Source organism: Podarcis gaigeae, assembly GCF_964106915.1.
Source record: "Podarcis gaigeae genome assembly, chromosome: 5".
Lineage (NCBI taxonomy): Eukaryota > Metazoa > Chordata > Lepidosauria > Squamata > Lacertidae > Podarcis > Podarcis gaigeae.
In genome coordinates, this window is record NC_139681.1 from 74966114 (window position 1) to 74986471 (window position 20358).

The 20358-nt window shown below is 42.1% G+C and overlaps 1 long non-coding RNA gene across 1 annotated transcript in view; it reads left to right on the top strand.

Moving 5' to 3' along the window:
• The window catches only part of LOC310845138, a 198898-nt gene extending 179951 nt beyond the window's left edge, over positions 1 to 18947 (top strand). The window contains exon 3 of the long non-coding RNA XR_014564503.1: positions 18867 to 18947. This is a non-coding gene — a long non-coding RNA (uncharacterized lncRNA). The remainder of the gene's footprint in view (positions 1 to 18866) is intronic.
• The last annotated feature ends 1411 nt before the right edge of the window (positions 18948 to 20358 follow it).

The following is a 20358-nucleotide window of genomic DNA, read 5'->3' on the forward strand; positions in this document are numbered from 1 at the left end:
CTCATTTTTACATGGCTATAGACCAGATGTCTCTGACTCACAGTCATTCTTTGCTAAGCTCATGAGCCTGGCAATCCCATTGATGTCTGCATTCATGGAAATAGATGTAAAACAAACAGCAAGCAGGTACAATATGAATCTTGCTCCTGCAGAGAAGACAGAATGCTGGCTTCGAAGGATGCAAAATTTCATTTCAAAACAAATCCATCTAACACACACTGAACCCATCTATAAAGGAACCTTTGCTGCTTTGCCATGCTGGAGTTGTCTTCAGATGTGATGATAACATCGCTGGACTTCAACTCAAAAGGCAACTTCAATACAGAAAGAGGAGCATGTGTCAAACCTTCAAGAGACATGCATATTATGGATGCATAATATACTATGGCAGTGGTGAGCAACTAACAAACCAAGGGTTAAGTATGGCCCTCAGCCTAATTTCATGGGGGGGGGGTGAGGGACAATGAGTGGGAAAATAGGGAAGAAAAACAGGGGATGGCAGAAATAAAGAGGGTAAGGTGTTGGTGGGGGAAAATAGTGCCCCATCCACTTTTAGCTCCCCCCCCCATCCAGTTTCAGCCCTCCCCATCTCTTGCATGCAGTCCCCAAATATTACCCCGCTTGAATGCAGCCTTTGACTCTCTGGACATCAGAAAACTACTTCAGCCCTAGAAGGAAGGAAGTAGAAAGTGTATCATCTAGGCAACTTTTACCCCAACCCTATCTGTGGAACTCAGATGAAGCACAAGAAGATTTACAAAAGGGGTCACCAGCATGGTGCCCACGGGCACCATTGTGGCGTCTCCCCCCGAACCTGTTATAATGCCTGCAAAAAGCCTTGTCCCTTATATAGCAGCTAGACAATTGTGACCTCTTCATAATCTTTTAGGTTTCACGCAAATCAAGACTTTTTGTGGAGTAGTATCAGACTTTTGGGATACTGTGCCTAATGGAAATCAGTTGGGCACCTACAATCCTGATATTTTGTCACTTTTGTTTCACCAAGTGATGTAGTGTTGCTCATTTGTTCTGTATTTTATTATTTTAGAATTTTATGGTTTTGGCTTATTGTTGTTGTTGTTGTTATTTAAATTTGTATACCACCCTTCATCTGTAGCTCACAGGATGGTTCACTACATTAAAAAGTTTTAATGCTTTTCTGGTACACTATCCTGAGTTTTTTAAATGTATATATCTAAGTTGGTGTTTTAGAAATATTTTTTAAAAAAATAAATAAATAATATTGTATTAATTTGAGGACTTTGAGGACCAGATGATTGAAAGGCAGGATGTAAACCTTAAACAAACATGTTAATATGCACGTAAATGCAAGAGCTCAGGGTTTATATTAGTGGTGCTCTGAACAAAATCCTCCTGCCTTTGTTTTATCAATCTAGATCAGTTAAGGAGAGAATACAAAGCATTTAAAAGTTATCAAAGAGGGGATAATATGTTGTTGAAATTATTATGGGTGGGGTGCTGGTTTTTGTTGTACGTTTGTCACTTTCAAAGTGGTGAAGGAAAGTTTGTGAGTGTCCTTTCTTTCATTCTGCAAATCATTTCTCTAGTGACCTGCACTGTGCAGCTTTCCTGGGCGCTTGCTTTTCTATAAAAATCCTTGAAGTCCTCAGTTGGGCTTTCCTATAAGGATGGTGAGGCTGCCTGGCAGCTGCTCACAGGTGTGTGGGTGGGTGTGTTATTCCATTTCCCTTTGGCAGTCATGTTCTGTTATGATAGGCAACCACAGCACCTTCTCAAAATCTGAAATGTGAACGCTGGTCGGCAACCTCTGTTGCAAACAACACTGAGCTAGATGGAGCAATGGTCTGGCTCAATGTAAGGCAGCTTCTGGTGTTCTTGTACTCAACACTAATGTCTCACAACAAATGTAACTGATTTGTAGAAAAAGAAAAAGATCTTTCTGAAAAAGAAACAATGCATGTACTTTTGTAAACCAAGCAAATATTTAATAAAAATTATACTAAAAAACAGGGTTCTCACTGTGACACAGCACGTGGATTTATACTGAATTAGTCCCACTAAAACAATCCTAAACCATCTCCTTCCATTGAATTCATTTATATCTTGGACCGTGAGATACCAACTTTTAAAATAATATACTGAACTGTGGATAACAGGAAATTTCGGAGTGGTGGTGGTGGTTTAGATGCTTCTAGTTCCATTACAGATCACATCACATAAATGCTTGAAAGAATCTCTTGGTTCATGTGGGAACCAATGACACTGCAAGCAATAGCCTCCAGAAGATCAAAAGAGACTATGAGGCTCTGGGCAGGAAATTGAGGCAATTAAATGCACAAATTGTCATCTCATCTGTCCTCCCAGTTGAACGACGTGGCCCAGGGAGAGAGAGAAAAATAGTGGAAGTGAACAGCTGGCTTTGCAAATGGTGTAAACAGGAACGGTTTGGATTCTTAGGTCACAGACTGCAGTTTCTTGAAGATGGACTTCTGGCAAGAGATGGGCTGCACCTCACAACGGTTGGGAGGAATGTTTTTGCCAAAAATCTCAGAAACCTCATCAGGAGGGCTTTAAACTGACTAATGTGGGGGAGGAAGACAGTGCTCCTGAAGGTAGGAGCCTATCAATTGATGAAGATGATCATCCAAATGTCATAGACCAAATGGAGCAAACAGTACGCAGACCTAGTGGTGGGAGGAAAAAATCCTTAAATAAGAGACACGGGGGAATGATTAATGGACTTCAATGTCTGTACACTAATGCGCAAAGCATGGGTAATAAACAAGATGAGCTTGAGCTCTTGGTACAGCAAACTAAATATGACATAATAGGCATCACTGAAACCTGGTGGGATAAGTCCCATGACTGGAATGTAATAATGGAGGGTTACAATCTATTTCAGAGAAACAGACCAGACAAGAAAGGAGGAGTGGCGTTATATGTCAGGGATGTGTATACCTGTGAAGAGATCCAAGATTTAGAACCTCAAAGCCAAAGTGAGAGCATTTGGGTCAAAATTAAGGGAGAGATGAATAACAGGGACCTCATTGTGGGAGTTTACTATAGATCCCCAAGCCAAACGGAGGACATAGATGATGCCTTCCTGGAACAGATGGCCAAGCATGCAAAAGGGAGATAGTTGTAATGGGGGACTTCAATTACCCGGATATTTGTTGGATGTCAAACTCAGCCAAGAGCATAAGGTCAAACAGATTCCTCACTGGCCTTGCAGACAACTTTGTTGTCCAGAAAGTGGGAGAAGCAACAAGAGGAACAGCCATTTTAGATCTGGTCCTAACCAATGTTGATGACCTGGTTAGTGGGGTAGAAGTGGAAGGATCATTAGGCGTGAATGATCATGCTCTTCTGAAGTTTACTATACAGTGGAAAGGAACAGCCAAGCATACTAGGACTCAATTTCTTGACTTTAGGAAAGCCGACTTCATAAAACCTAGGGAAGTGCTGGGTGAGATCCCATGGACAGTAATATTAAAAGGAAAGGGAGTTCATGATGGCTGGGAGTTTGTTAAGAGGGAGGTAGTAAAAGCGCAACTTCAGGCAATACCAATGAGACGGGAACACGGAAGGTGCCTAAAGAAGCCGGGGTGGCTATCTAAAGAACTTTTAACTGAGTTAAGATTAAAAAAGGATGTGTACAAAAAATGGAAAAGGGGGGAAACCACCAAAGAGGAATTCAAACAAATAGCCAGCACGTGTAGACACAAAGTCAGAAAAGCTAAAGCACAGAATGAACTCAGGCTTGCTAGAGAGGTTAAAAGCAACAAAAAAGGCTTTTATGGGTATGTTCGTAGCAAAAGGAAGAACAAAGAAACAGTGGGGTCACTCAGAGGAGAAGATGGTGAAATGCAAACAGGGGACACAGAAAGGGCTGAACTCCTCAATGCCTTCTTTGCCTCAGTCTTCTCCGATAAAGAAAACAATGCCCGACCTGAAGAATTTGGAGCAAATGATTCAGCAGAGGAAACACAGCCCAGAATAACTAAGGAGATAGTACAAGAATACTTGGCTAGTTTAGATGTATTCAAGTCTCCAGGGCCAAATGAACTGCATCCAAGAGTATTAAAAGAACTAGCAGATGTGATCTCAGAACCACTGGCAGTCATCTTTGAGAATTCCTGGAGAACAGGCGAAGTCCCGGCAGACTGGAGGAGGGCAAATGTTGTCCCTATTTTCAAAAAGGGGGAAAGAGAGGACCCAAATAATTACCGCCCAGTCAGTCTGACATCAATACCAGGGAAGATTCTGGAGCAGATCATTAAGCAAACAGTCTGTGAGCACCTAGAAAGGAATGCTGTGATCACCAATAGTCAGCATGGATTTCTGAAAAGTAAGTCATGTCAGACTAACCTGATCTCGTTTTTTGACAGAATTACAAGCCTGGTAGATGAAGGGAACGCAGTGGATGTAGCCTACCTTGATTTCAGCAAGGCATATGACAAGGTGCCCCATGATATTCTTGTAAAGAAGCTGGTAAAATGCGGTCTTGACTATGCTACCACTCAGTGGATTTGTAACTGGCTGACTGACCAAACCCAAAGGGTGCTCATCAATGGTTCCTCTTCATCCTGGAGAAGAGTGACTAGTGGGGTGCCACTTGGTTCTGTCTTGGGCCCGGTCTTATTCAACAACTTTATCAATGACTTGGATGATGGACTAAAGGGCATCCTGATCAAATTTGCAGATGACACCAAACTGGGAGGGGTGACTAGCACCCCAGAGGACAGGATCACACTTCAAAACGACCTTGACAGATTAGAGAACTGGGCCAAAACAAACAAGATGAATTTTAATAGGGAGAAATGTAAAGTATTGCACTTGGGCAAAAAAAAATAAAAAAAAATGAGAGGCACAAATACAAGATGGGTGACACCTGGCTTGAGAGCAGTACATGTGAAAAGGATCTAGGAGTCTTGGTTGACCACAAACTTGACATGAGCCAACAGTGTGACGCCACAGCTAAAAAAGCCAATGCAATTCTGGGCTGCATCAATAGGAGTATTGCATCTAGATCAAGGGAAGTAATAGTGCCACTGTATTCTGCTCTGGTCAGACCTCACCTGGAGTACTGTGTCCAGTTCTGGGCACCACAGTTCAAGAAGGACACTGACAAACTGGAACGTGTCCAGAGGAGGGCAACCAAAATGGTCAAAGGCCTGGAAACGATTCCTTATGAAGAACAGCTAAGGGAGCTGGGCATGTTTAGCCTGGAGAAGAGGAGGTTAAGGGGTGATATGATAGCCATGTTCAAATATATAAAAGGATGTCACATAGAGGAGGGAGAAAGGTTGTTTCCTGCTGCTCCAGGGAAGCGGACACAGAGCAATGGTTCCAAACTACAAGAAAAAAGATTCCACCTAAACATTAGGAAGAACCTCCTGACAGTAAGAGCTGTTCGACAGTGGAATTTGCTGCCAAGGAGTGTGGTGGAGTCTCCTTCTTTGGAGGTCTTTAAGCAGAGCCTTGACAACCATATGTCAGGAGTGCTCTGATGGTGTTTCCTGCTTGGCAGGGGGTTGGACTCAATGGCCCTTGTGGTCTCTTCCAACTCTATGATTCTATGATTCTATGATTCTAATCTTGTTTTGAAAAATGGATGCATTGTCCATTTTGATGGTACAAAACTATCAAGATGGGGGGGGGAGGTATTGTGTCCCTTTTTAATCTTATGCAACTATAGAACTATTGGAAATCCAGTCTGCTGTTTTCAATCAGATACACAGGAAGATAAGGAAGAACACAGAATATACAAGGGAAACAAGAGGTGAGGATATTGATTTCTCAATGTAAATGTATTCCAGGCCACAGAAGTGACAACATTTGTGCAAATCAACAATATTTCCATTTCTCCCCTTATAATGATTGTATAATCATGTTTTCTATGCAATCTATGTGCCAGTATGACATCTCACAGTGTTATTTAAACATTGCTTCCAAGATGTGTTATGGAAAGGGCTTGTCAGCAAAAAATATTCTTTAGTCCCCACAGTCTTCTTTACACATGAAAGAGCAGATGTTCATTTTGTTTGATGAGCTAAGAAATACCACTGGCTGCATCCAAAACAAGATAACCTTGGCGCAAAGAGTTGAAAGCTCTCTTGTCTGCAAGACAGAGGCACCTCACTGGTTCCCAGTCCACACACTTATCAACCATTAATGCAGATTTTGCAAAGCATGCTAAGCAAACCAATAACAACAGATGCAGTGAGGAATTGATTTGCTGTGTTTCACTATGAGTTATAGGCTGGAATCCATTTTCCCTGCCACCTGAGGCTTCCTCTCAAGAAAGAACAAAGAAAAAAAAGATACCATTTCCAAAAAAAAGAAAGAAAGAAAAGAGGTACATATTGATCTGCTGCAAAGTACTGCTCATGCAGGAAGGAAGTAAACAAGAAGTTCATTGGCATGGAAATTCTTCAGATGTAAAACTTAGATGAAGTAATTAGAAAGGGCTGGCTCATGACTTTCGACCTGGCAAGTCATCAAGGAGAACTGTGCCTGTAAGATGCTCTGCTACTCTTTCAGAGATCCATTTCCCCTTGTACCTTAAGCTCATTAAACACTGAAAAAGAAAAGTAGGGGCAATTTACTGCTTGTGTCATAGAACCATAAATCTACTTCACAGGAAGTAGTCATTATGCAGAAGAGTTTCAAACTTGCATCTGTGAAACAGCTGTTGTCATGACCCTGGTCTCCAGCTCAGAGTTGGAGGTGGGGTTGATGTATTACCACACTCCTGGTGCTGGTGGTTCAGAGCTTCCAGAGCAACATGGTTTCAAGCCCACAGGATCTGAGGCTGGTGGTCCAGAGCCTGAAGTCTGTGGAGCCTGAGCTGGGACCATCACAGAAGCTGTCTTTCATGCTAGACTTGCTTCAAGGAGCAGATGATCTCAACACTATCACAGTGCAGGAAGCATGCCAAGCAGAATGTTGTTCCTTTCAGAACCATAGGTCAAGGAGGTGGAGTATGGGAAAGAGAAACTGGAAGAAGAGACTCATAAGGCCTCAGTTTAGCTGTAACCTTTTTAAGAGGAAGTGATGCAGGGAAATCCACACTTCCCAAGCCAGTATGTGAACCAAAATACAGGGATCCTTCAAACATAGCACTTCGCTGAATTTTCTGGTACAGTTCTCCAACCAAAAGCATATATTAGGGGAAAGTGAATGCAAAAAAATAATAATGTTTATATGAGAGAAAATATTGCACCAAAAATGCACTCTTAGGAAAACCTGATTGTAAAATACGCATCCTTTAAACCTCTCTGCATTTTACAGTTGTCCAATAAAAAATATGCATGAAAATATGGATATTAAAAAAAAATGTGGACGGAAGTGCATGTATTATGTAGCCTGTGGGGCTCCAAAGGTGAAGTACATGAGCAAAACTAACACTTCCATGCTTGAATAATTCAAACAGTTTAAAATTAGATTTTGGAATGAATGCACATTTCTAGATTTATCTTCTATTGCTTTGTAATAAGAAAACACTTCCTTCTTGGAGCAGTGGGTGTTTCACAATTTACAGTGCTGTGCCTGTGCTTAGTTTCTTAATGGTCTGAAAAATACTTGGCAAAGAACAGCTATGAAGCAACAGGAGCAAAATCATTATCATGCGCACTCCAGACAATCAGACAAGTGGTTATTTTGCCAGCACATCTCAAAGGGATCCAAAAATGCCGTGTTGTACAAGAAAACAATCTTCTCATTCTATCTGTTAGTCTTTGAAACGTACATTTATGTCATTTTTAGAGGGTTTTTTTATTATTAATGTTTAAAATTTTTATTTTTTCACAACAGAAAACACAAACAATGAAACCCCTCCGGTGGCTTGAGAAGATATTGAATTATTTGGGTAGGTTTCAACAATTTGGGGGAATTAAAATGTTAAAAGTTAAATAAACCTTGTGGATGGAGGAGTGTTAACGTATATAAAATTGTACATATGGTTGATTTGAATATGTTATTATTGATTATACATTTATGTCATTATTGATTCATTAGAACACCCTTCATTTCATGATGAATGGTTGCAAGAACATGACATTTCCCACCGACTGAAATGGGAATTATTTTTTATCGTTCCCATTGATTTCAAAGGGGAACCCACGTGTTCTTCTGGCACTTATAGTTTTATTTTAGAATTTCTTCCTCAAGAGTTTGGATTTGATATCCTGCTTTATCACTACCCTAAGGAGTCTCGAAGCGGCTCACAATCTCCTTTCCCTTCCTCCACCACAACAAACTCTCTGTGAGGTGAGTGAGGCTGAGAGACTTCAGAGAAGTGTGACTAGCTCAAGGTCACCCAGCAGTTGCATGTGGAGGAGCAGGGAAGCGAACCCGGTTCACCAGATTACAAGACTACCGCTCTTAACCACTACACCACAATAGCAACATGAAAACTAATGTCTTTTTTCCATAATTCTCCTTGCTGTGCCCCCTTGCTGTAAATCTTGTGGCAGACTACTCTGTGCTTGGTACAGGGCATTCAGATCCAGGAATTCCTTGGATCAACAAATGGGGTTATCATAAAAAAAAAATTACACTGTAGTTCCTGGAACTCCAGGGACCATCAGCCAATCAGCATTTATGTGCAACAACTAATCCACAGAATTCTGTTCTTCTGTCTTCTCCTCTCCTGTCTCCAAGGGTGGTAACTTTGAAATTTCCATTTTCATTCTTTTCTATAAATTCTGAGTTGCATGGCCAGATTTCTGAAAGGCACCTCAGAAAGGGGTAGAGGGACATGTCCTCACAAGAAGATAAGATTGGATCAGGCCAATGGCCCTTCTAGTCCAGTATTCTGTTCTTACAGCAGGCAACCAGACACCCAGGGGAAGCCCACAAGCTGCACATGAGTACAACTCCATTCTGCCCACCTGCAGTTCCCAGAAACTGGTATTCAGAGAGGTGAAACACAGTCACCAAGCTTTGCAGCCATTGATAGCTTTGTCCTCCATGAATTTGTCTAATCATCTTTTAAAGCCACCCATGTTGGTGGCCATCACTGCCTCCTGTGGGGGCAAGATCCACAGTTTAACTCTGTGCAGTTCCTTGGAGTTCAGTGGTCCAGTGGTACTGAACTCAATGGTCTTTAGTTGTTCATGTGTACAAAACAGAAAGTACAACAGAAAGTATAAAACAATGCAGCTACATAAAAACATAAACCATTTCCAAAATATAAACAAGCCTCTTACATATATGTACCTTAAGTATGTATGGAAAGCCAATGAGTTAATTCTGCATTTTTTTAGTACTATACTATACGACCCTACACTAAAATGTTTAAACGTTTTTTTGATTGTCCTTGAATCTTCACAACACACTTTCCATCCTCTCCTGGCACACCACATGCTTTGAGAACCACTGAACTAATCCTTCTTCTGGATATACAAGTTGTTTGCTGTTCAAGTTTTCTTCAAGTTAATAAAGTTGAAGATTAAATAAAATTGTAGAACATGAGAGTTTAGCTGACTGGACAGACACGCAGTCTTCCGAACCTAGGAAACTGATACACTTACTGGCAATGCCTCCAAGATTTCAGACAGGGTTCTCTTCCAGCACTACTGGGAGATGCTAGGATTTAAACCCAGGACCTTCTGCATGCAAAGCAGATTCCCTACTAATGAGCTACAGCCCTTTCCCTAAATCTAATGCGTGTTGAGGCCTGAACATCCCCTATGGATCTTTTTAGCACAGGGATACATTTACTCTTCAAGGCTCACAGCTATCTAACATTTTTCTGGTGCCAATAAGCTCACAAAGTTTGCTTGTAACTGCAATGCTGAAACTCTAAAGGGGAAATAAAATAAAAAGTAAACTCTGTCAAATGAGTAACCTATCAAAGATAATTGCACTCGGTAGTTCAAAGCAGCTTCCTATTCAATTAATTCATTTCTATCTACTTTTCTCCTCTAATGATGTAGCCTCTTTCAAATGTCTCTGTATTCTTTGGCTTTTGGGAAATGCTAAGGGAAAAAACACCCTCTGTTACCAGCGAATTGGATTTTCGGTCTAATCAATACAGCTAAACTACACTTCCTTCATGTCATTTTCTTTCTTTACTTTTTTTTTGTCCAATCTATTTTATAACCAGAACCTAACTAAGGTAATTAATTTAGAGTGAAGGGAGTAGTTGGCATGGCTGAAAATACTAAGAAAAGTGGGGTGGGTGTTTGTTTTTTTCTTTCTTTCTTGAAAATCCAAGCAAGCATCATTAAAGCTACTTTGAAAACAAAGTTTAGAAATCATTAAAATCTGAGGCACGCTTAGTAGCTTAATCCTCTAAGGAATCCCACCATGGCTTATATTTTCGGTCTCGAGAGTGGGTAGTATTAGCAAAGCAAAGAAGGAAGTTACTCTCCTCTCCTCTCAAGGGGTGTTTTAACGACATCTCCACTCCTGTGACCACTCCAGGTCAACAGTGAAGGAGCCAGTCTAACATCTCTATGGAGGGCGTTCCAAGTCTCAGTGGCTGCTCCCATACTTTAGAACTCCCTCTCTAGAGAAGCTAGACTGGCTTCTTCCTTGTTGTCCTTCCACCAGCAGATGAAAACTTCTTTGCTTCCCCAGGCTTTTTTGAACTGCATATAGTTATTTATCTCCTTGACCTCTGATGGGAGGGCATTCCACAGGGTGGGCACCACTGCTGAGAACGCCCTCTGCCTGGTTCCCTGAAACTTCACTTCTCACAGTGTGGGAACTGCCAGAAGGACCTCAGTGTCAGCTCTGAATGATGGTGGTGGAGATGCTCCTTTCAGCCAAGGCTGATAAACAAATCATGAGCATCACAGTTCTCTCTTGCTGTTGTTCCACAGTAGCTGATATTCAAAGACATGCTGCCTCTTGTTCTAAGCTGATGGCCATTTGTGCATTTTTGAGTTGTGAATTCCATAGATTCACTGCACAGCATGAAGCAGTACTTCCTCTTTGTTTGTCCTAAATCTCACACCACAATCCCTGGCAAATAGACATAGCCAGAGCACATGGAATCAGGGCTATGGCTGCACTGATTTCTGAAATTCAGAGGCCACTGGATGACATGGCAGAGGTAGGTTTAAGGCAGTGCAACTGGTTCTGCTGCATTAGGTGCTGAGCCCAGGGGGCGCTGCAGTGGAGATACCCTGCCCATGAAAAAATGCTACAGCCATCTCACACTGGCATTTATCCTGGGTGCAGGTCCACCCCCGCCCACCCTGTTTTGTCTGTGATTACAACACACATATTATTAAAATACCTTGATATCCAGTGGTTGCCTCCAGCAGATATTAGGATCACTGTAATCCTAGCCTTAAAAAGTTTCACTTTTTCTAGCATAGCCTCTTCTTCGATTGCTTAAAACATTTCTGACATTTTCTACTTCTTCAGACAGTTGACTAAAATGTTAGTTAAATCATCTATCAAGTCCATGGAGGCTCTTCAAAGGCCTTGTCTCAATGAAAGACATGGAAGTCAGTAACTGTCTCTCAAATACTCATTGGTTCTCTAGAGAACACTAATTGAATAGTGTGTCACTGAGAGCAGTTTTATCACTGTTTCAGGAAGGCACAATGGGAAAATGCTGCTGCTGGCAAATAAATGTTTGGTCTCACTATGCTACATAAAATAAGTTATTCTCTGTTAGTTGTTATTAGTACATTCAAAGGAAAAAATGAAAAGTTTCCCAGTGCTCATGAAACTTAGTTAGCTATTGGCCCAATCTAGTACTTTACATGGGGATTAGTTGCAGTGAATTCCAGGAAATGTATCTTAGAGTTAGTGGCTCAAGGCTGCAAACTTTTATTTTTCTTTTGAATGCTTCTAAGTACATTACTTGGAAGTAACACACAGGCAAATCTACTCATGACTAATTTGAATCCCATTGCTTTCAGTTGGTCTGCTCTAAGCATTGCTATGTCTGGATCACTGAGTTGGATACAGTGTGCTCATTTTCTGAAGAAACCTGCTTTTTAAAGGTATTATATTTTTATGACAAATACGTAGGGTTGACTCCAACTAATTCACAATCGGAGTTTACTTATAATCAATGGGCGTGGCTAACATGTCTATTGAATGCAATTTAGGAGAATACAACCCAACATGCTCAGAAATCTTATGTAAAGGAATAGGGTATCTTAATACTTGCAAACACCAAAGAAAGGAGATGTGGGGAGAAGTGTGCTTAATCTATCTATCATCTACCTACCTACCTATATTTAAAACTGTTTGTCTTCTTACTTGGATTGCACAACATAAGAAGTTCCTTCTGGACCAGGCCAATGGCCCATCTAGTTCAAGCATCCTGTTCTCACAATGGCCATCCAGATATCTGTGGGAAGTCTATATGCTGGACATGAACACAACAGTACTCTGCCCACCTGTGGTTTTAGGCATACTGGTGTCCAGAAACCTTATTGCTTCCAGCTAGGGTGGATCAAGGCTAGTTGCCATAGATAAGGTTCCCCAAATGAATTTGTCTAACCCCCTTTTAAAGCTCATGGGAGTGATCTCCATAGTATAGCTATGTGCTGAGAAGAAGTGTCTTCTGCTGCAGCTCTAGTCTGGTCTATCTAGGGTTGTGCCAAAGGAAGAGAAAATGTCAGTGAAATTCTTATTCTTGGGCTTTCATTTTTGTTTTCTTTTTACCACAGTTACTTAGCTTTTGAGGTGGCTGATGGGTTCTGAAAACCATCTTGTCAGTGGTCTATACTCTGCAGCTTTCCTGGGTTACCACACTTCAATTAAGGACAGGAGACGGCTTATTGAGGCAGCTCCTCCCACTGCTTTTTATTAGCCACAGCTAATAAAGAGATGACTCGATAGTTTCCGCAATCTGTTCTATTACCGTTTTTAAAGAAATTGATAATTTTGGCATCCCTAAAGTCTGCTAGGATCTCCTCTCTCTCCTAGATTTTTTCGATGAGCTTGTGAAATTGTGTGAGTTCAATTCCACCCACTTTGAAGACTTTGGCAGGTATCCCATCAGGTCCACTAGTTTTGTTGTTTTTCATTTGGTTAATAACTGTACACAACTCTCCCAGATTTGGAGATACTGCAAGCTCATCTCTAATTTGTTTTTGTGGAATTTGTGAGAGGAGTTGCAGTTAAGGAGATGCTGCTAATGTTCTTTCCAGCACCGTACAATAGCTCCTTTATCTTTTAGAAGTGTGGTATCATCTGTTGAGTGTAGGGGGCATATGCTATGATTTATTGGCCCATAGATGGTCTTTGTGACTTTAAAGAAACTCTGTGCATCATGAGTGTCGGCTAAGTGCTAGATCTCTTGAGCTTTTTTTATCTACCAGGTGTTCTTTAGTTCTCTGGTTCTTCTTTGAACCTCAGCCTAGCATAGGTTTTTTCCCCTTAGTGATGCAGTTTCTATCTCTGCCAGATTTGAAAGGCCTTCCTTTTCTTGTCAATAATATGTTCAATCTCACTGTCAGTCTCATCAAACCAGTCCTGGTGTTTCTTGGTTTGGTATCCAATAGTTTGTTCACAGGCTGCAATAATGGATGTTTTTTAGCTTGGTCCAGTGTTCCTCGGTGTTGACACAGAACTCTGAAAGCAGTTTGTCCTTAAAAGTCATTTGGAAGCAATCCCATTTAAAAGGACCTTGAAGGGCTTTAGTGTTCATTTTGCGCCTTGGTTTTGTTCCTTGAATCCTGTGTTGAGGTATAATTTCGATAGCCATAATGGAACATATTAATCAGCAATCTGTCCAACAGTCATCGGCATTGGCGGAGGAAGGGGGGTGCGGTGGGTGTGGTCCGCCTTGGGTGTCATACCTGAGGGGAGGGGTTGTTGTCGACATGCAGAGGGCCGAGAGGCCAGCTGGCAAGCCCCAGTTCAGACGTCTCCTTCCATCGGCCTGTGCTCTGATGTAAATCAGCGACCCAGACTTTAGAAGCCAGGGCACACAATTAGCAGAGTGTACTGCACACACAGAAGTAGGCATGAGGCATATGAAGTCATGGTATAGCTACAGATTTATTAAACATAAATCAGAACACAGAAGCATGCCATCTCTCTCTCCTGTCATCTCAGAGAGAACAGCAAAAAGCAAAATCTATACACAAATGGAAGTTCCCAGCATACTGTGCTGGAGTGTAAACAGACAAGTGACACACAACAATCTCATGCCTGTTCCTTAAGGTGGAATGGAAAATGTCAACATCGGTGACATTGCCATGCCGCCCCCTTGGGATGCTCACCCTGCCCCTGTGGGTGGCTAGCCATGCCCCCAGGTGCACAGCATGTGTGCAGCTCCGGGTGCCAGAGCAGCTAGCTCCACCTCTGATCATCGGCACATGTCATAGCTCAGGTAAGGAGCACATTGTTGCAATCTTCAGCTTGGACAATTACACAGTCTAAGAGGTGTCGGTGGTTTGACTAGGTGCCTTCATGATGTTTTAAATTTATTTATTTATTGTCAAAAGTGTGTGTTGGTAATAACAAGGTTCCGTGCTGCTCATACAGTCAAAAGTAAGATTCCATTCTGGTTGCCAATCCCTTCTTTCCCAATAGTCGCATGCCACAGATCGAAATTTCACCCAACTCTTGCATTAAAATCACCCAGGAGGATAATTTTATCCTCCTTAGGCAGCTCTGATAGGATGAGAGTAATTTTTTTCTTTAATGTCTTCATCCATTGTTGGGGCATAAGCACTTAGAATAGTAGCCTGTTGGGTTTTAGAGAGTTTTATTCAAAGGGTTGAAAGCTGCTCATTAATGCAACTTTCTGACAAGAGCTTCACAAAATCGTTTTTAATAGCAAAGCCTCATCCATGTATTTAACATTCAGGTAGACCTTTCCAGAAGAATGTGTAACATCATTTTTCTTTCTTCAGTTGTCCCTCTCCTGCTCTTCAAGTTTCTCAAAGTGCTGCAGTATTGATGTTAAAACGTCACAGCTCTCTTGCAATGATGGTAGTCCTGCGTTCAGGATGCTCATTATCTGTGTTATCCAGCAACGTCCGTATATCCCATGTTCCAAAGTTCAATTGTCTTTTACTACTGCTGGGTGGTGACCCCACTGGGTGCAGTAATCCAGTCAGGGAAAAAGGGAGGCAGACTATGTCACCTTTTCTAGCCCCTCCCCCTTTTCAGGTGAGCAGAGTGGATCCTAAATAAGAATGTTCAGTCATGGATACAGCTGCCAAGCTACTCAACTGCCTCATTTCTTGAGTTAGAACAACTGAATCTGTATCCACTGCCCATGTGCCAATTCATGACTAGGGGCTTCCAGATTTCATGGACCTTCCTCCGTTACCATTTGCCAATTGTCACTGGACTTTTTTGGGTTTGGTATGGGTTTTTGGAAGATGCTTGTGTGTGAATTTGTTTTATGTGCATAGATAAGTGCACGATGACCAATGTACAGTCTTCACAGTGAGGCTCTATTCTGATGGCATGAGTATTACGATTACCAGTAGATTCCATTGTAGCATACTGCTTCTTATCATCCACCTGTTCTGCTGTTGAGGACTTCTTGGATCATTCTTTGTCTAGCTCCTCCTCTTTGGTGATCCTGCTGGGAGTATGAGACTTCCGACGGCTTCGCTCACAAGGGTCATAGGAACGTGCAAGCCCACTCACCACAACAAGGTGATGATCCAGTGAGTGAGACAAATGAGACAATTACACAGTGACAGATTTTTTGTGTCCCCTCCCACCAAAAATAGCAATCTCTTCATACTCTCTACTCACTTTCAGACAGAACATTTGTCAAACTGTTAGCCAGTGGATAGGAATTCTGCCCCTTGGTGGTGGTTTAGAACATTCTCAGAGGAGCACAAGTGAGGAAAGGCTGGTACAGAAGCATTGTCAAGGCTTCCTAATAGGATCTTTGACTGCCAGATGCTTGCTTAAGGATATCTACTGGTCAGTAGAGCGTCATTCATTTACATCACTTGAGGATCTTTTCTCATGTCACTTTTGAGGCTTCCATGAATGGAATGCCTAAAATCAGGCTGTCTAACCAAGCTCCATTGAATGAAGACGAAGCAATGCTGTTTAATTATATTTATTTTGTTTAGTTCCAGAAATGACTCACTCGCCACCTCTCATATTTGCCAAGGAGACCTCAGCACACTACAGCATTCACAGGAATGTCCCTGCGATGATTTAATCTTTACCTTAATACCCACAGAACTCCTGTGCGCACCGCTAATTTCATTAGTCAAAATATTTGAGAATATTATAAATGTCATTCAGTTATCTCTTAAACCTCATTCTGCACTGTAGATGATTAAATGGCTTGTTATAAGAAAAGGAGTGGGCAGGACTTTATTCTGATTGATGTCAAATAATTGACTTGGGGCAGCCACTAAAAGATGGTGAATAATTGAAAGAGCAATGGGATAATACTTCTACATCACACTGTTCCTTTGCATCTTGGAGTGGGTGATAAATTTTATTCAGAATGTACTTAAAAGTGAATACAGTGGTACCTCAGGTTAGGAACTTAATTCGTTCTGGAGGTCCGTTCTTAACCTGAAACTGTTCTTAACTTGAGGTACCACGTTAGCTAATGGGGCCTCCCACTGCCACTGTGCCGCTGCCGCGCGAATTCTATTCTCATCTTGAAGCAAAGTTCTTAACCTGAGGTATTATTTCTGGGTTAGCAGAGTCTGTAACCTGAAACGTCTGTAACCTGAAGTGTCTGTAACCCGAGGTACCACTGTATACCAAATTCACACCTTCCCAGACAGTGTACAAACTCAGTGCCGCCATCTTTTGAAATTCACACTTCTCTGAATTTTGCAATGTTTCCAGACAATTTCCAGACAAGCCTCTCCCCATATGAACTGTCCCTTCATGCGCCTCCTCCACGAGAGGTCCAGTGGATGGCAACATGGGCCTTTATGGGGTGACTCCCCATTTGTGGAATGCTCTTCCCAGCAAGGCTCACCTGGTGGCTTTGTTGTGTATCTTTAGGTGTCAGGCCTTTGGCTAATTAAACAATCTATGATCTTTTAAACGGGGGGGGGAGGAGTATTGCTTTTGTTTGTTATTTTTTTGTGTATTTTATATATGTTGTGTATTTTTTGTGCTTTTACATTGTAAACTACCCTGTGATCCTTAGATGAAGGGTAGTATAGAAGAAATAATAATGATTATAATAATGATAATGATTATAATAATAATTTGGAGTGATGTACAGTCGTACCTTGGAAGTCAAACGGAATCCATTCTGGAAGTCCGTTTGGCTTCCAAAACAGTCAAAACCAAATCGTGGCTTCTGATTGGCTGCAGGAAATTCCTGCAGCAACCAGAAGCTGTGGAAACCCCGTCGGACATTCGGGTTCCAATAGAATGTTCACAAAGTGGAACAATCCCTTCTGGGTTTGCAGCATTCAGGAGCCAAAACGTCCGAGTTCCAGGGCATTCAGGGTCCAAGGTACGACTGTGCACTATAAATGTTTTTGTGTGTTCTCACTCTCATCACAATTGCCTGATTTTAGTGCCAAGTATAAATTCTCAGTTTGTCTGAAAACAAGGAAAGGTCACCCAGCACAGGGCTTTTATTTTGTTTTAAAGAACAACTACTGAGGAGTCATTGCAGATGAAAGATTCTTAAACATCATTCCAATAAGGGGGGAAATGGGGGGGGGCTATTTCTTTTTTGAATAAACTTACCAGCTGATTGAAATCTTAAAGCTGAGCTTCCATCTTTCTTGCCACATTACCTGCACTTTGCAGAGAGCTGACAGCCATGAGCATCACTCTTATTGACTTCAAGGTACTTGCCAGCTCCCCGGGCTCCATTATTTGAATAACATTTGTATAGTACAGAATTCGGTTCATTTGAAGCTATTATCTGAGATGGAACATGAGCAGCATTCCCCAAGGCCAAACTACGTATACATTTCATCACTCTTTGATAGTCAGCATTTTTCAGTGTTTCCTGAGGGGGGGGGGGAGTCTTTTCAAGGCAGAATATGGAATGATGGGTTGCATTCACATTTTAAAAAATGACTCTTAAATAACTAGTTTTTGCAAATATTCTCCTATAAATTGGTCTGCTAGGTGCAATAGTACTGGTCCTAGGTGCGGTTAATAAAACATGACTTCTATATAAGGAAAATGTTTGGGGAACCCCTGTGACTGGGAAACATACATACTGAAAGATTAAAGACTGCTTCACAAAAGGTATTCCATTGAATTGTCTTGAAGTTCAATTTTCAATACAAAAGCTATATTTCTTCTGAAAGACAAGATATTCTAGCACAATAAATGCTTTCTTTTTCCTGAACAATTGTCAAGAGGTGCCAAACTCCGCAGGCAGCTGCCCCATGTGATGAGCTTCTGCACTGCAGATGGGGACCTTCTCAGTGAAGAATCCTCAGGCCCTGAACTGATTCCATCCCTCACAGTGGTCACTGAACCCTCCTAGACAGGAAAGGCTATGAGATCGGCCCTTGCTAGTGCAACACAATATTCCTGAGCTCTGGTGTGTTTCTGTTCCTTGGTTGTTCTTCTTTGGTCCTGACTCCTGATTTGTTTCATGGCTCCAGTTTCCAGCTCATTACCCACCTCAGATTGCCTTCTGTGACCCTGTAAGTGAGGACTGTGGACCACACTGTAGATCACCTCTGTTGCCATCCAGACTCATGTGTATTTCACATTTACACTGATTGAAATAGTGCGCAAGGTGGGTAGCAACATTCAAAGAACAATAAAGTCATAAGCAATGGCTATCCAATTAAAAGGGATGCGGGTGGCGCTGTGGGTTAAACCACAGAGCCTAGGACTTGCCGAACAGAAGGTCGGTGGTTCAAATCCCCATGATGGGGTGAGCTCCCGTTGCTCAGTCCCTGCTCCTGCCAACCTAGCAGTTTGAAAGCACGTCAAAGTGCAAGTAGATAAACAGGTACCTCTCCTGCGGGAAGGTAAACGGCGTTTCCGTGTGCTGCTCTGGTTTGCCAGAAGTGGCTTAGTCATGCTGGCCACATGACCCGGAAGCTGTACGCCGGCTTCCTCGGCCAGTAAAACGAGATGAGCGCCACAACCCCAGAGTCGGTCATGACTGGACCTAATGGTCAGGGGTCCCTTTACCTTTATCCAATTAAAAACAAAGGCATAATTAATTGCGGAAAGCATGTGCAGCAGGCTTAATCAGGTCTCCACAGTGCTCAGTGCCATGCAGTCACACCTGCTCGGAAGCAAAGTGTTTCAAAGCACTTGTACTTTGTTTTGCTCTGTTCTTGACTAGTGGCCAACTGCTTACAAAAGTGCCATGAAAAGCTATCTAAAATAAAGTGAACTTGCAGTGTCAGATTTTAGTAAGTTCTTACAACTTCTTGACTCTATTTTTGTTTTTTCTTGCTTTTTAGCTAAGTTCAAGAAGAAGGTAGGTAAGTTTGACAATGTTTCCGGTAGCTGTGAAGTGCAGATGGAAGACAGGGTGCCAGCGTTCTACCCCTGTTTTGCCCTAGCAATCCATAAAGTTGAAGAGCTGCTATTTCGCCCCCAACAGGGCCAATTTATTGGGGTTGGCTGATAGCCCACTCCCTGAGCACAATTTTCTGGGCTTCCTCAGTAGTCTCGAGCCATTAATGTGACTATTGATGCTAAATGTAGTTATAGAAACAATTTCTTGGCTTAAGCATAAAGAACTGAATAGCTTCACTTAGTGCCCATCTGAGAGGTGCTGGAACCCACCTATGAGGTGCCAGAATTGAGTTCTTGTGAGTACTCCCTGAAAAAAGGCCCTGTGTATGATGGATAACAATTTCCCATCACTAACCACCCCCTCAGAATGTTTAAGAAGAATCCTGTGTCGTGACCTCATTCCAAAAGACTTTGTGGGAGTGAATGCTAGTTTTCATCATCCCAGGCAGAATATATCAATAGCTTCAGAGAATGTGAATTGTACTCCCAGTCACCATGACAGCGCTAGCCCTGGGCCAAGAGCATCGGATGCTGGAATCAGAAGACATGGGAGAAAACTGGTAGCTGGGAACAAAGAGAAGTCAGAACCAAAATAAAATGCAGGAGGCAGAATTGAGACTCAAGCCAAAGTACAACCAAAGGATGCAACAACATGCCAGAGCTCAGAAATGCCTTATCAGTTTAGTAAGATTTAATGAGAATAGGGATCCCAGTAATATATTTTTTCCCCTGTCCAGGTGCATGCAATGACCAGTCTGGGTGTGTGAGGTCAGTCCGAGATCTGAGGATTGCCAAACTGCCAGGGCAGATGCTGTAACATGCAGTTTTGTGGTCCACTGCATGGGGCAGCCACATGCAAGCCCAAAGACCCCCAGTTCAGACCCCAGAAACCCCTGACATCCTGTAGAAAGGCACACTACGGAATAAATAAATGCCAGAAGCATCTCATTTGCTTTAAACAGCTGTTATATGGGTTTTTTTGTGCTGTGG